This window comes from Homalodisca vitripennis, chromosome 8 (genome assembly GCF_021130785.1).
Source record: "Homalodisca vitripennis isolate AUS2020 chromosome 8, UT_GWSS_2.1, whole genome shotgun sequence".
NCBI classification, from domain to species: Eukaryota; Metazoa; Arthropoda; class Insecta; order Hemiptera; family Cicadellidae; genus Homalodisca; species Homalodisca vitripennis.
This window is the reverse complement of record NC_060214.1, coordinates 28,562,691-28,576,771: the sequence shown is the minus strand read 5'-3', so window position 1 is coordinate 28,576,771 and position 14,081 is coordinate 28,562,691. Positions and strand designations below refer to the sequence as shown.

The following is a 14,081-nucleotide window of genomic DNA, read 5'->3' as shown; positions in this document are numbered from 1 at the left end:
ACATGAAACAGTGTCACGGCACCTAACCGAACCGTGGATCGTCGCACAGTATCTCCTTATAGCGCCTAATATCACAGCACCTAAATGACGATTATTTTGCTGTAGGTGGTATGAGATTAGGTGCTATGACGCCGCACCTTTCTCGCGTCAGTTATTTGATATGTTCACGACGTAAACAACTTTTTTATAGTTACAGCAAAATAACTTTTTTTGGCGATTCAATACATTTATTTTAGTAAAGCTTAATCACAATGTATTACTGAAATTAAACTCTTTACCATCATCAATCATTTAATATTCTGTATAAAAACAATAATAAGAAATTACATAATTAAAATGTGTTAATAATTTATATCCACGGATCTATTTGAATTAAGTAAATATATCTTAATGAGACCAGAAGGTATAATATACTCAAATTAAGGTATTTCTTTAACAAATCAGGTTTTGAACAACTGAGACTACCATTTAATTCAATAATACTCTTGTAGGTATCTAGAAACATTAACCAATATTGCGATAAACTAAGTTAAATAACCTACTAACCGCTATTTCAGTATAACATTATATGAACATATCGGTAATTAATAATTTATTACATTTTAGGAGGTTTAAAAAAATATACAGTTTTAATCAATAAACAGTAAGATTTTTAACGTATTAATGACTACTTAATTGTTGAATTATTACTTATTGAACTTACATTATGTTGAATATAGAAACGTAATATTGGCTCTCTTCAATCAATGCAATGTAATGTATGGCAATCGCGGCGAATCGTCTTCACACACAAACTCACACTCCTGACGAATTCACTGTAGATTATTTTCCGTTATATAGCATCATTATTGTGTATTTCTTGGCCAAGACTACACCAATGAAGGAACAACTTTGATTTGGTTTCTCACCTGTGTGAGTTAACATATGCTTTTTTTAACCCACGTTTCACCTGTGTGAGTAAACATATGCTTGTTTAGATCATATTTCTTATTACATGCATAGCTGCACAGGGAACACTTAAATTGTTTCTCACCTGTGTGAGTTAACGTATGCATTTTTAAACTATGTTTCCTACTACATGTATAGCTGCACAGAGAACACTTAAATGGTATCTCACCTGTGTGAGTTAACGTATGCATTTTTAAACTATGTTTCCTATTACATGTATAGCTGCACAGAGAACACTTAAATGGTATCTCACCTGTGTGAGTTTGCATATGCGCTTTTAATAGGTCTCTCTCTCCGAGTGCTTGAATAGATGCACAGTGAACACTTAAAAGGTTTTTCACCTGTATGAGTTAACATATGAATTTGTAAATCCTGACTCCTAATACTTGCATAGCTGCATACAGAACACTTAAATGGTTTCTCACCTGTGTGAGTTAACATATGTGTTTTCAGATGTGTCTTTTGAGTGCATGAGTAATTGCACAAGAAACACTTAAATGGTTTCACACCTGTGTGAGTTAACATGTGCTTATTTAAACCATGTTTCTGAATACATGCATAGGTGCACAGGGAACACTTAAATGGTTTCTCACCTGTATGAGTTAACATATGCGTTTGTAAATTCTGACTCTTAATACTTGCATAGCTGCATACAGAACACTTAAATGGTTTCTCACCTGTGTGAGTTAACATATGCATTTTTAAATTTTGTTTCCTAATACATGCATAGGTGCACAGGGAACACTTAAATGGTTTCTCCCCTGTGTGAGTTTGCATATGCGCATTTAATACGTCCCTCCGAGTGCTTGAATAGATGCACAGTGAACACTTAAAAAGTTTTTCACCTGTATGAGTTAACATGTGCGTTTTTAAAAACTGACTCCTAATACTTGCATAGCTGCATACAGAACATTTAAATGGTTTCTCACCTGTGTGAGTTAACATATGTGTTTTCAGATGTGTCTTTTGAGTGCATGAGTAATTGCACAAGAAACACTTAAATGGTTTCATACCTGTGTGAGTTAACATATGCTTATTTAAACCATGTTTCTGAATACATGCATAGGTGCACAGGGAACACTTAAATGGTTTCTCACCTGTATGAGTTAACATATGCGTTTGTAAATTCTTACTCTTAATACTTGCATAGCTGCATACAGGACACTTAAATGGTTTCTCACCTGTGTGAGTTTGCATATGCGCTTTTAGTAGCACTCTCCGAGTGCTTGAATAGATGCACAGTGAACACTTTAAAGGTTTTTCACCTGTATGAGTTAATATATGTGTTTTCAGATATGTCTTTTAAGTGCATGAGTAATTGCACAAGAAACACTTAAATGGTTTCTCCCCTGTGTGAGTTTGCATATGCGCATTTAATACGTCCCTCCGAGTGCTTGAATAGATGCACAGTGAACACTTAAAAAGTTTTTCACCTGTATGAGTTAACATGTGCGTTTTTAAAAACTGACTCCTAATACTTGCATAGCTGCATACAGAACATTTAAATGGTTTCTCACCTGTGTGAGTTAACATATGTGTTTTCAGATGTGTCTTTTGAGTGCATGAGTAATTGCACAAGAAACACTTAAATGGTTTCATACCTGTGTGAGTTAACATATGCTTATTTAAACCATGTTTCTGAATACATGCATAGGTGGACAGGGAACACTTAAATGGTTTCTCACCTGTATGAGTTAACATATGCGTTTGTAAATTCTTACTCTTAATACTTGCATAGCTGCATACAGGACACTTAAATGGTTTCTCACCTGTGTGAGTTTGCATATGCGCTTTTAGTAGCACTCTCCGAGTGCTTGAATAGATGCACAGTGAACACTTTAAAGGTTTTTCACCTGTATGAGTTAATATATGTGTTTTCAGATATGTCTTTTAAGTGCATGAGTAATTGCACAAGAAACACTTAAATGGTTTCACACCTGTGTGAGTCAGCATATGGCTTTTTAAATTTGCTTTTTGAGTGCATGCATAAATGCACAGATGACACTTAATTGGTTTCTCACCTGTGTGAGTTAACATATGGTTTTTTAAACTATGTTTCCAATTACCGTACATGCATAGCTGCACAGGGAACACTTAAATGATTTCCCACCTGTGTGCATTACCATATGCCTTTTTAATTGTTCACGTTTGGTACATGTATAGCTGCACAGGGAACAATTAAAAGAGTTATCATCTGTGGGAGTGGACTTAATTTAATTTGGAAATAGTAATACATACACATAGCTATAAAAACCAAAATTAGATCATTTGTGCCCTTTACTTTTGCAATTTAAACCACTACTATTAGTGTAAAATATTTCTTCTTTTAATTCCGTTCATAGTTACTACGTACACCGAAAAGTGAGCATTTAAAAGATTTATTTTTAAACAACCAATTGTCGTAAATAACATCATAAAATTGGAAAAATCATTATTTATCACCTGTTTGAATAATATCCTTAAATTCATGTCATTGCGTGCAAATCTTCGAATTTCTCATGTGTATGTGTTATCTATTATACAAAATTAAGTTTTAGTACTTCCTTGCTCAGGGCAATGGAGCATTTTAATTCTTTGTGGGTGACAATATGTTAAGTTTCCTTCCAAACTTGGGGTAGAAGTATTGCTGGAAACCATTGTACACTTCACCAGTGTTCATTAATAACAGTGAACATTTTGTGTATACAATTGTAAATTTACTGTGGTGCAGCTATCTGAAAACAAAAATATTACAGATGAGAAATAGCAGTTTCAGTAAAATACTTTTACATATGAATACAATCAGGTTGGTAGCTTGTTTATTATTAAAAAATGTATTTCATGCATTCATTTCATACTATTATGAGTTATCAGTAGCCATGCATTATTACTAGTTAAAGCATATATATTGAGTTGACAATTACTTACAAAAAATATTTTTGTATGTATGCTGACTACTTTAGGAAGTGATAAATCGTATTTTTTTGATGTACTATGTGTAATATGGCACACAAGTATGTAGTGCGTATTGTAACTCACTGACCTGTGAGTTGTTTAAAGCCAAATAAAAAACACTTTGAAATTATCGATTAATGAATAAATTACTATGAAACACGACTTGGAAGAACTAATTTAAAAAATATCTGCAAGAGGTGTCTACAATGATGCCACCCAAAAACAAAAACTGTGTGTACACAAAATAACATTTATTATTATTAAAATTTATTAAAATCTAGAATAAGACATTTAATGTCTTAGTATAGATAGATGTTAAATATCATTTTGCTCTTTAATAAACATTACTATTTTAACTTACTTATTTACATACACTGACCAAAGTAATTCTGATATTAAACATTATACTTATATAATTATAGCTTTATACTCATATTTGATCAATAATATAGTGGATCACTTTTGTCTGGGACGAATCGCTATCATTCTGACTTAATAACTATACAACCTTTAAATCAAAACATAGCCGTATAGCCATTAACATTTCCTTTATATTGACGCAGAGCTAAATAAATTTTCTAATTAAATATTTCCCTTTACCTTGGCCTTTAATTTGTTTCCACTTTATGCTGATGATCATTAAAGCTATTAATCTTAAAGGTTGACTAAGAATACACACACACACACACACACACAATAAAATTATTTACTTGAATATATTTTTAATTGTATAGTACAAAAATAAAATGTGCCCAAATGGACACAACAAAGCCCAGATTTGAAACTCCATTCTTTGTAATCAAGATCTTATATTTTCCATTTCGTACATTTTGGATGTATTAATACTCGTGTTTTTAGTGCTTTATTAATAAAATTAAGTTTTATAACACACTAATAAAAACTAAATAAAAAGAGCTGCCAGCCAACTAGTATAAATTGATTGCAACAACTTAATATGAGTACTTTTTTGCAAAATTTTAATATTATGCATATTATTTTAAAATGCACGCTAGCTCTAGATAAAAAATACTTTAAATGTTAAATTGTTTTAATACTCACAAACAGTATATAAATATATATACATAATTGTAAAAATTTCCTTGTGTGATCTAAAACCACAAATCAATTGAATGTAATTCTTTTTCTAATTACTTCTTATTTAACAACACTCAAATGCTCATTAAAATAAAGTATAAAGCACAAGGATAAAACTTTCAGACTTGTACATATACAAAAAATGAATCTAAAACATGTTAAAATTGAAGCATTTCAGGCAAAGGCGGATGACAAAATCAGCTTCTAAGCCGACTAAAATAACACATAATTGCTTCTGTTGTTATTGTTAATTATTATGATTCATTATTATTATTATTTATTATTAAAAAACATCACCTTTTCAATGGTGTATTTTATTTTTCCTACCTTTATTAAAAAATACCCAAACATTATTTTGTAAGCATTGCATCTAATTTTGGTGCAAAGGAAAACAGGACATGATGTAATTGCAACCAAATTTCTTGTATGAAACAACCACCACTCTCATTTGTCCAAGGAAGTGATGTTTGAAATAAAGCCAATAGATTCAGCAGATCACCTTCTGGAAAATATAGTGCAAAGAGTCAGTCAATAACGCAATTAGTTCTGCTAAAGGAAAGTAATTCTTAGACTATGAATATTTGTACTAATATGTTCAGAATTACTGATATCTAACATCTTGATGAATACAATCTCATTAAATCATGACTTCCAACAAGTGTTTATGATGTGTATACTGATGATGAACACAGCAATATTAAAATATTTCGTTTCTTGGCTGCAGTATAATAAGTGAACACCACAACAATCGATTAGGAATATTTAAATTGAAAAAGATTTTACCAATTGACATTCATAAATAATAATTGTTAGATATTTTGTAAGTTACCACATAACAATATTGATAAAAAGCGGCCAACACGATATTCATGATTATCAAATTGATAGTCATGAGTAACACATCCCTGATATAACTACTGAAATCAGATTACGTTAAAAGTATTTCAAATTACAATATAGCTTGGCTGTTTTTATTTTACAAAATAACACATTTAAAGATGAATAAAACACTATCTTGCCTTTATAAAACTTAAGTGACAAACAAAATAGTGCAACGTTTATTTACTTTTTACTATTATAAAGCACAGACACGTCTTACAAGTTTAACTATTTTATTTTACATTCCAACACAAAAATCTATTCTTTACAGTTGGAGCAAAGCAATTAAAAAAGAAGATATAGAAAATAGATTTTAGAAGGGTCCCAAATATAAAGAAATCTAACCATTAATTAACCATGCAGATGAAAATATGAACAATGAATAATTGACATAAATAAATTATTACAATAGAACAAACAATAAAATAAAAAATACGAATAAATAATTATACATAGATCAGATAACACAAACACAATTTACACATGTACATCACCATTGTGGAGACATTCTTTACTCAAATACTTTACACATGATTTTACTTTCTTTGAATTAATTTTGAATAATTATGTCAAACCAAATTGTTATAGACTTTTAACATTGTAATAAACAATATAGTTATTCCGTGAAATAAAAACAGATGGGAACTACTAATTATGATTATCTATAGGTTAAATGTTTGTAGCCTATATTAGATATTTGTAATTGAAGTGATTCTGGAGGTGGCTGCTTATCCTAATCTTGTATTTCGATACCTCAGTTGTTATAGTGGCCACTTATTATACTGCTATCCACTTCTTAGGCTTTTAAACCAAGATTATCGAATTTAATTGAACCCTTAGAACGCCGATATAAATTTAGTATTATTTTAGGTTTATTCATTAAAATGGAGTATTTCAATAAAAACAAATTCAGGGTAGAGAGTATCAAATACATATGATGAAAAATATGAAAACTATGTACAAGGATAAGAACGCAAATAAAGTGTGATATTCTGATCTTAATTAGTTTATAAGTTCTGATGATAGATTTAGCAGTTGTTTGGTAAACTTCAAAACACAAATCGGGATGAAGCTATGGTGTAAATACAACAGAAAAGAAACAATAAAAATTTGATTATAACACCTAAAACATAGTAACAATACATTTTTACAACTGTTTGTATAAGGAACGCCAATGCAAGAACACTTCCCAAAGGCACAATGCATGCTCTACTGACAGTCGGTAATGGCGGATAGTATCTTCATCGGCGTACAGACGGGAGTGGGAGAACACCTGCCAGCAACAAAACAATTTATTGTTTATCTACTGCGGCCAGCTGACAGCTGAAACTGAATTATTTGGTCAAGCCAGTACATTACTTAGTATTGTGGCTTATATATTGAGCTTATAAACTTCAAAAACAGTTATAATATATTTTTATTGATTGGCGGATTATTTCGTCTTTGGCGTTTGGCATTGTAAGACCTAAAAAGATCGCGGTTTATTCTGCCTACGGCGTGCTAAGGGTTAATTTGATATTAGTTGTAATAAATAATCAATAAGTATAAAATCTAAGTAAAAAATTGAATGAGTACAATAAGCGGACCCGGTTTTTATATCGATTAGTACAATTGATATTCATTTATCAAATACGTGTTTTATATCATACCAACATATCTGTAATCATAATAACAATCATAATTTAAGTTAAAATAATTAATATAATGCTCATAGTGATAATCTTATAAATGAACTCTAACGATCATCCAAACGATTAGAACTAGAAGTAGGAAAAATTTAAATAAATAATAATGAAATTATAACAACATAACAAACATTTATAACAGGAAATACGAAATATGCGTGATTATTTATCTGTTGTCTCCTGTGTAGCAATGATTGTTGAAGAATCTTCTCTATAAAACCGTACTTCTCTTCTGTACAAATACTCACAGAGATGATCTGCAAGCAGGTCGGTTGATATGCCAATTTTAAAACCATTTCGCAGTCCTCCACAAGCTTTCCACTGTCTGTTATTAAGTATAAATTTAAATATATTTACTATTTGAAAAAGTATGTATAGCTTATACAAGTTAGTTAAAAATCAGTATCAGATGGTTATATCGAAAGTTATAAATGTCATTTGCCAATATCGATATAAAACACCGGGTCTGCTTATCGTACCCTACCCAAAAATATATACATCCCTACGTCAAACACTAATTCCACATCTCGGCTACAGTATAATAAGCGGCCACCAACACGATCGGATATGTCATTATAAACAAACAGGTGTCAAAACATTTGTTGTGTTATTGTTTTATGAGTTTGAAAGCAAATATTTGTTTTTTTTTTATTCTACGCGACATTTAACCCTTCATCTGATTAGATCGCATGGTGCGACTCAATTAGACCCGTCTGTACTGATAGTCGCACAGTGCAATCTTTAGTTAGAGTCATATAACAACTATAAAGAGATATGCAATAAGCTGGTTATTTATATAGTACAAATTAGGAAGAAATGCCCTTCCCACCTGTATTACTCGAATCAATATTAGGTGGTCTTTGGAATGTAGTGGGATGTAACAATCAGCTGATTTGCACCGCACCCGCGCCTTTACTGTTGCATTCAGCTCTTGCTTTGGTTTGCTGTTATTGTTCTCGGCACATGTTTGTTTACTGTCTTGCCCATTGTAAATTGTTTGCAATACTAGTTTATATGTTTTATTATGAGTGAACTTAACCGTTCTAGTGCGATTAGGCACTGTTTAGATGAAGAGATTAGTGACACTTAGATGATTGTTAGTGAGAGGAGGAGAAGAGCTGAGGAGTCAGGATCTGAATCGGAATATGTAAATGTATTTTGGGTTATATAAATATGTATATAAAGAGTTATACGATTTTTTTCTCATGGTTTAATTTTGTTATACATTAGATATTTTTAGGATTGTATTTGAACCAAAACAACATTTGTGAGTGGTTTATTGAGAAAAAAAACATTGAAAGTTTGAAGTATTGCAACAATAGTCAAAATTGACCTACGTACCATTTTTTTTATTTTTAAGCTCTTAGTGTTAGTGTTTTTATTTTCATTAAGATACGTGATGTGTTTTCAACTCAGCATTAAATTTGGAACATTTTGATTATTTTGGAATTTAGAATACAAGTTAGTGTACATATATATTACTTCAAAGTTGAAATTTTGATTTTTTGGTACTTTGGGATTATACCGACCACACCAGTATGAAGAACACAAAAATAAAAATTTATAGAAACAAACATGATAGAACGAAAAAACAACTCTTCAATTACAAAATTACAAACTTACAAGCATTTCCAGGTATTGTGATCGGTATTGTTGTCGCTGTTATCTTATCTTTCTCGAGAATCCTGATTACGGCAGGCCGCGCGGCATCACGTGATTTGCACGGTACATAATTGCCTTTCCATTACAATTCAATTTATATTTCTGATTAGCCCCTCTAGAATTTGATATTTTACTGATAGGTACTATCTCGAGGGATGTTTTTCTTTCGTCGCCGGAGGCACTCGCATTTTGGGTGGCGGAATGTGATCAAGAATAAAAACAAGTTTTGAGTGTTTTTTCAATAAAGAGTTTAGTTTGGTAAATGTTTGTTTTTGTTGAATTTTTGTGTTTGGAGAAATGTAGAGGTAAAACACGGAAGTACAACAAAGCGACGCACCAGCTGAACGGGCGGCGAGACTCTGCAATCACGTTATCTACTAGATGCTCGACTTTGACCTCTGTCTGAGGATGGGGAGGGGTTTGCGATAAGACAATTCCTGTTTTATACTGACGAAATAGTCTTCTACGCTAATCTAGTAATCAGTAGAAGCAAAATGTTAAATAACGATTCATGTCTGGGTGTGGTCGGTATAATCCCAAAGTACCAATTTTTTTTATCATTATGCCCGGGTAAAAAAGAAAAAAAATTGGAAAAAAGGTAAGTTTTTATTTTTGTTACCAGCTTGTATAACATATTCTTACAAATAATTTGATGTATAACACTTGATAATTTCTTACTGTTTTCTATTTTTTTATAATCCTTTAAGCAAACCATGCAAATGTCTTGCAAATGCCCTATCATTTTAAAGTGAAATAGTCATCAGCTGGAGGGTTAATTCTATCGTCATGGTGGCGCTTAATATATTACTGCCATAATTTGAAATAACTATTACATTATTTAGTTCAAAATTTTGATTTTAGTAGGTTTAGACAGCGTAATTATTAATATCGATGATTCAGTTGTTGGGTTGGCCACTTGTTTTACTGCTGCCCACTTCTTGAGCTTGTAAACAAAGATTGTGGTTTTAAAATTTAACTTGACATTGGTGTTTTTATTTTTTTTAATCTATAAGTATGAAAGGTATTATATCCTTTCTTTAACACTAATTCAAGGCGCTTTGAAAAATAGAAGGAGAATTAGGTCATTGGGTGTAATATTTCAAAATAAAAACACATAGGTAACAATACCAAGATAGGCATTCAAACTTCTTGCAAGATAGATGGTTGTTTCATAGGCTTACCTGGAAGTAAACTTGTACTAGAATAACTAACAGAGGCTAACCTCAAAGCTGTATTTTCAAGTCCCATATCATTTCATTGTCAAAGTCGTAACAAAGTGACAATAAGCTTCTTGGGAGTTTTACAACGCCTAGTCTTATTGAACAATTGAAGGGATAGAGAAATATAGTACTATTTTTTTTTATTCTAGTTTGTCTTATAGACCAGCTAGTTATAATAAAACATGCAGCCGCGAGGTTCTATTTGTCATTGTGGTTGCCTTTTTTAATGGTGAAAGTTCCGGGGTTCTTGTACCCCGAAATTACGCCAAACATGGTTACCACAGTTATTGACAACTATTGACACTTCGACAAATATACAATTATTCATACACATATATACATACATTGAGAAAGAGTGGAAGTAATAATTATTACAATATCATAAAATTTGTTTTTTAACATTAAATATTAATGTGACTATTCCTTTTTGACGATTATTGTAATTTTATTTTCCCTAAAGAGCCTATCAGTGTACGGTTAAAAAAGAATGGACATTAAAATCATAGGATATAAGGAGGGTATGGTTATGGTAATTCTTCACTGCAAGGGGTCCATCAAGCAGACATCCTATTCCGAAATTGGGCTGGACCTCGGATTTTAGCACCAATATCCAGGATAACATTGATGTATTCTAGCTGTTTTGAGGGGTTTTATAATTGTTTATTTATCGAACTTAAAAATGTATTTATTTCTTGGTAATAATCAAAATTATTTTCTGAAAGTATTTCCACTAAAGGTTTATTTTTGTAAATGTTTTTCAATTGTCTGTAACAAATTTCTCTATTGTGTAAATATTGTGGGCATTCCCTTATGATGTGGTCTAATGTTTCTTGTTTTCCTTCAGAGCATTTCAAACAAAGTGGAGTAAAATATTTTTTAATGGAAAAGAGGTGCGCATTTATATTTGCGTGTCCAAACCTAGCTCTGCATATATTTATTATTTCGCTTCTACTAAATTTTATATTTTTAAACCACGGTTTACTAGGATATCCTACTTGAACATTTTTATACCAGCTAGCTTTATCTGTTTCCCACATTATCTCTAAACATTTTTGTTTGTTACATCTTCTTTGTTCTGAGTAAAAATCATGTTTTGGTATCCATAAGTCCTGAATTATTTCACCATTAAATATCGCATCTTTGGCTAATTTGTCCACCTTTTCATTCTCCTCTATACCGCAATGTCCTGGTACCCACTTAAATACAATGTGCTTTTTACTTTCCACAGCAACTTTTAATATCCTTAATATTAATTCATTTCCATATGACATCTCAGTCATGGTTTGTATTGCTTTAATCGCTGCCTGTGAATCAGTGCAAATAAGGTAATAGTCACTATTTAAGTTTGAAATGTATTGTACTGCTTTTAATATTCCCACCAATTCGGTTGTAAAACTTGATAAGATTTTATTTAAACTATATTTAAATATTAATTTGTGTGACGGTATCAAGACAGCAGCGCCTGCTCCATCAGAAGTCTTTGAACCGTCTGTATAAATAATTGTAAAGTGTTTGTAGGTTATGTTTACTTCATAATAATAACATTGTCTTAAGCTTTCATTGCTTTGATTGGATTTGTTTACTTCTAGAGTTTCCAAGTGATGTTTAAATTTTAAATTACTAAGGTCTGCCATTAATTGTATAGGATATTCTAAGTCGTTTACATTGCCACTATTCACTACATTTTCTCTCTCCAGGTCATATTTTTGTTTAACATTTTGCAATGCAACTATAAAAATAGGCTTGTGCTTTTTACTCCAATATGCATTATTCTCGGTCAGTAAATTAAAATACATTAATGTATAGTGAGTTGGGTGATTGAAATTGGTTAATATCTTGTAAATTATTCTTTCTGTTAACATATTTCTTCTCATCCATAGTGGAATTGTATTACACTCCATCTCAAGTGCGATTATTGGTGTAGTTTTAAATGCTCCAGTTATTATCCTAAGTGCTTGATTTTGGATAACATCAAGCTTATGTATTGTACTTTTTGCTACGTGACCAAATGCAAAACAGCAATAATCAAATTTTGATTTGATTAAGCTATGGTAGATGTTTAATAAAATTTCAGGATGTGTGCCTTTTCTTCCACAAGCTAAATATTTCAAGATATTAAGATCCCTTATTCCTTTACAAGCTAACTTTTCAATATGTTGTTTAAAGGTAAGTTTCTTATCGAAAGTAATCCCCAGTAATTTAATTTCTTCGACTAATGGAATTATTTTATTGCCCAAGTAGAGCGGTTTTAATCTTTGTGTTTTCCTGCATCTAGATATTATCATTGTTTTACATTTTTCAGCATTCATATACAATCCCATAGCTTTGACATAAAAATTAACATTACACATTGCTTCTTGCATCTTATCCTGTGCCTGGCTTTGGTTTTTGTTCATTGTATATATAGTAATATCATCGGCATATTGAAGTGAAAATGTGTTTTTTGGTAAATCTTTATTTATTTCAGCTATGTATATACTGAATAATAAGGGGCTCAATACACTTCCTTGGGGGATACCTCTGTATGTATATCTGCAGTGACTATGGTTAGTAAACTTTAATGTTAATTTCCTCTCGCTTAGCCATTTGTGGCAGTGCAATATAAATTTGGACGGAATACCCCATTTAAACATTTTATTTAATAGAGTAGGTATATGAACCTTATCATATGCACTGGATATATCTAAGGAGGTTATAATAATATTTTCATTGTTTGTTAGGCCTGTATAAATATCTGATAGTAAGCTTAGCATATAATCACCACAACCAACATTTTTCCTAAATCCATACTGAGTATCTGGTACAATATGTAAGCTATTAGTTAAGCACTCTAGTCTATTTTTTATCATAAGATTCATTAACTTAACCATACAGGGTATCAAGGAGATTGCTCTATACGATTGTTCTTCATGTCTATTTTTATTGGGTTTAAGTATTGCTACAATTTTACAATGTTTCCATTCTATAGGCATTTCTATTTTATTGTTCCAAATGTTATTTTAAATGGATAATAATATATTTAATGCGTTATTAGGGAGATTCTTAATCATACTGTATGATATACCATCAATACCTGGGGCTGTATCCTTGTTCTTAAGTTGTATTACTCGTGTTAATTCATTAATTTTAAAGTCTTGTTCCAGTATATGATTTGTATTTATTACCATGGGGGGAAATATTTCACTAAGCTGAGGGACATAATCTGGGACCAGGTGTTCACCTGTTACACAATTCTATATTATCCATATCTCCATAATTTGCCTTTTCCTTAGAATTTTTTAATACTATTTATAATTTTCCAGGCATATTGACTTGATTTTTTATTATTTATTTTATTACACACTTCTATCCATCCTTGTTTTTTTGCTTTATTTATTATTTCTCTTGCGTTTAATTGGGCTTTTTGATACTTGTGATAATTTAAAGGTGTCATGTGTAATTTGAAAATTTTTAATGCAATTCTTCTTTGGGCGACTGGTAACGAACACTCATTTGTCCACCATGATTTGGATTGGAACTTATTATTTTTACATAATTTAACCTTTGGAATGGCTTGATCAGCTGCACTAGTTATAACTTCACATAATTTATTGATTTGTTTATTAATTGGTAATCTTTTCATTTCATCAATATGATTATTTATTATCACAGTGTAAAG

General features: G+C 31.1%; 1 pseudogene; it reads right to left on the bottom strand.

Moving 5' to 3' along the window:
- Positions 1-273: 273 nt before the first annotated feature.
- LOC124367450 lies at positions 274-10,526 on the bottom strand (annotated as a pseudogene).
- Positions 10,527-14,081: the final 3,555 nt, after the last annotated feature.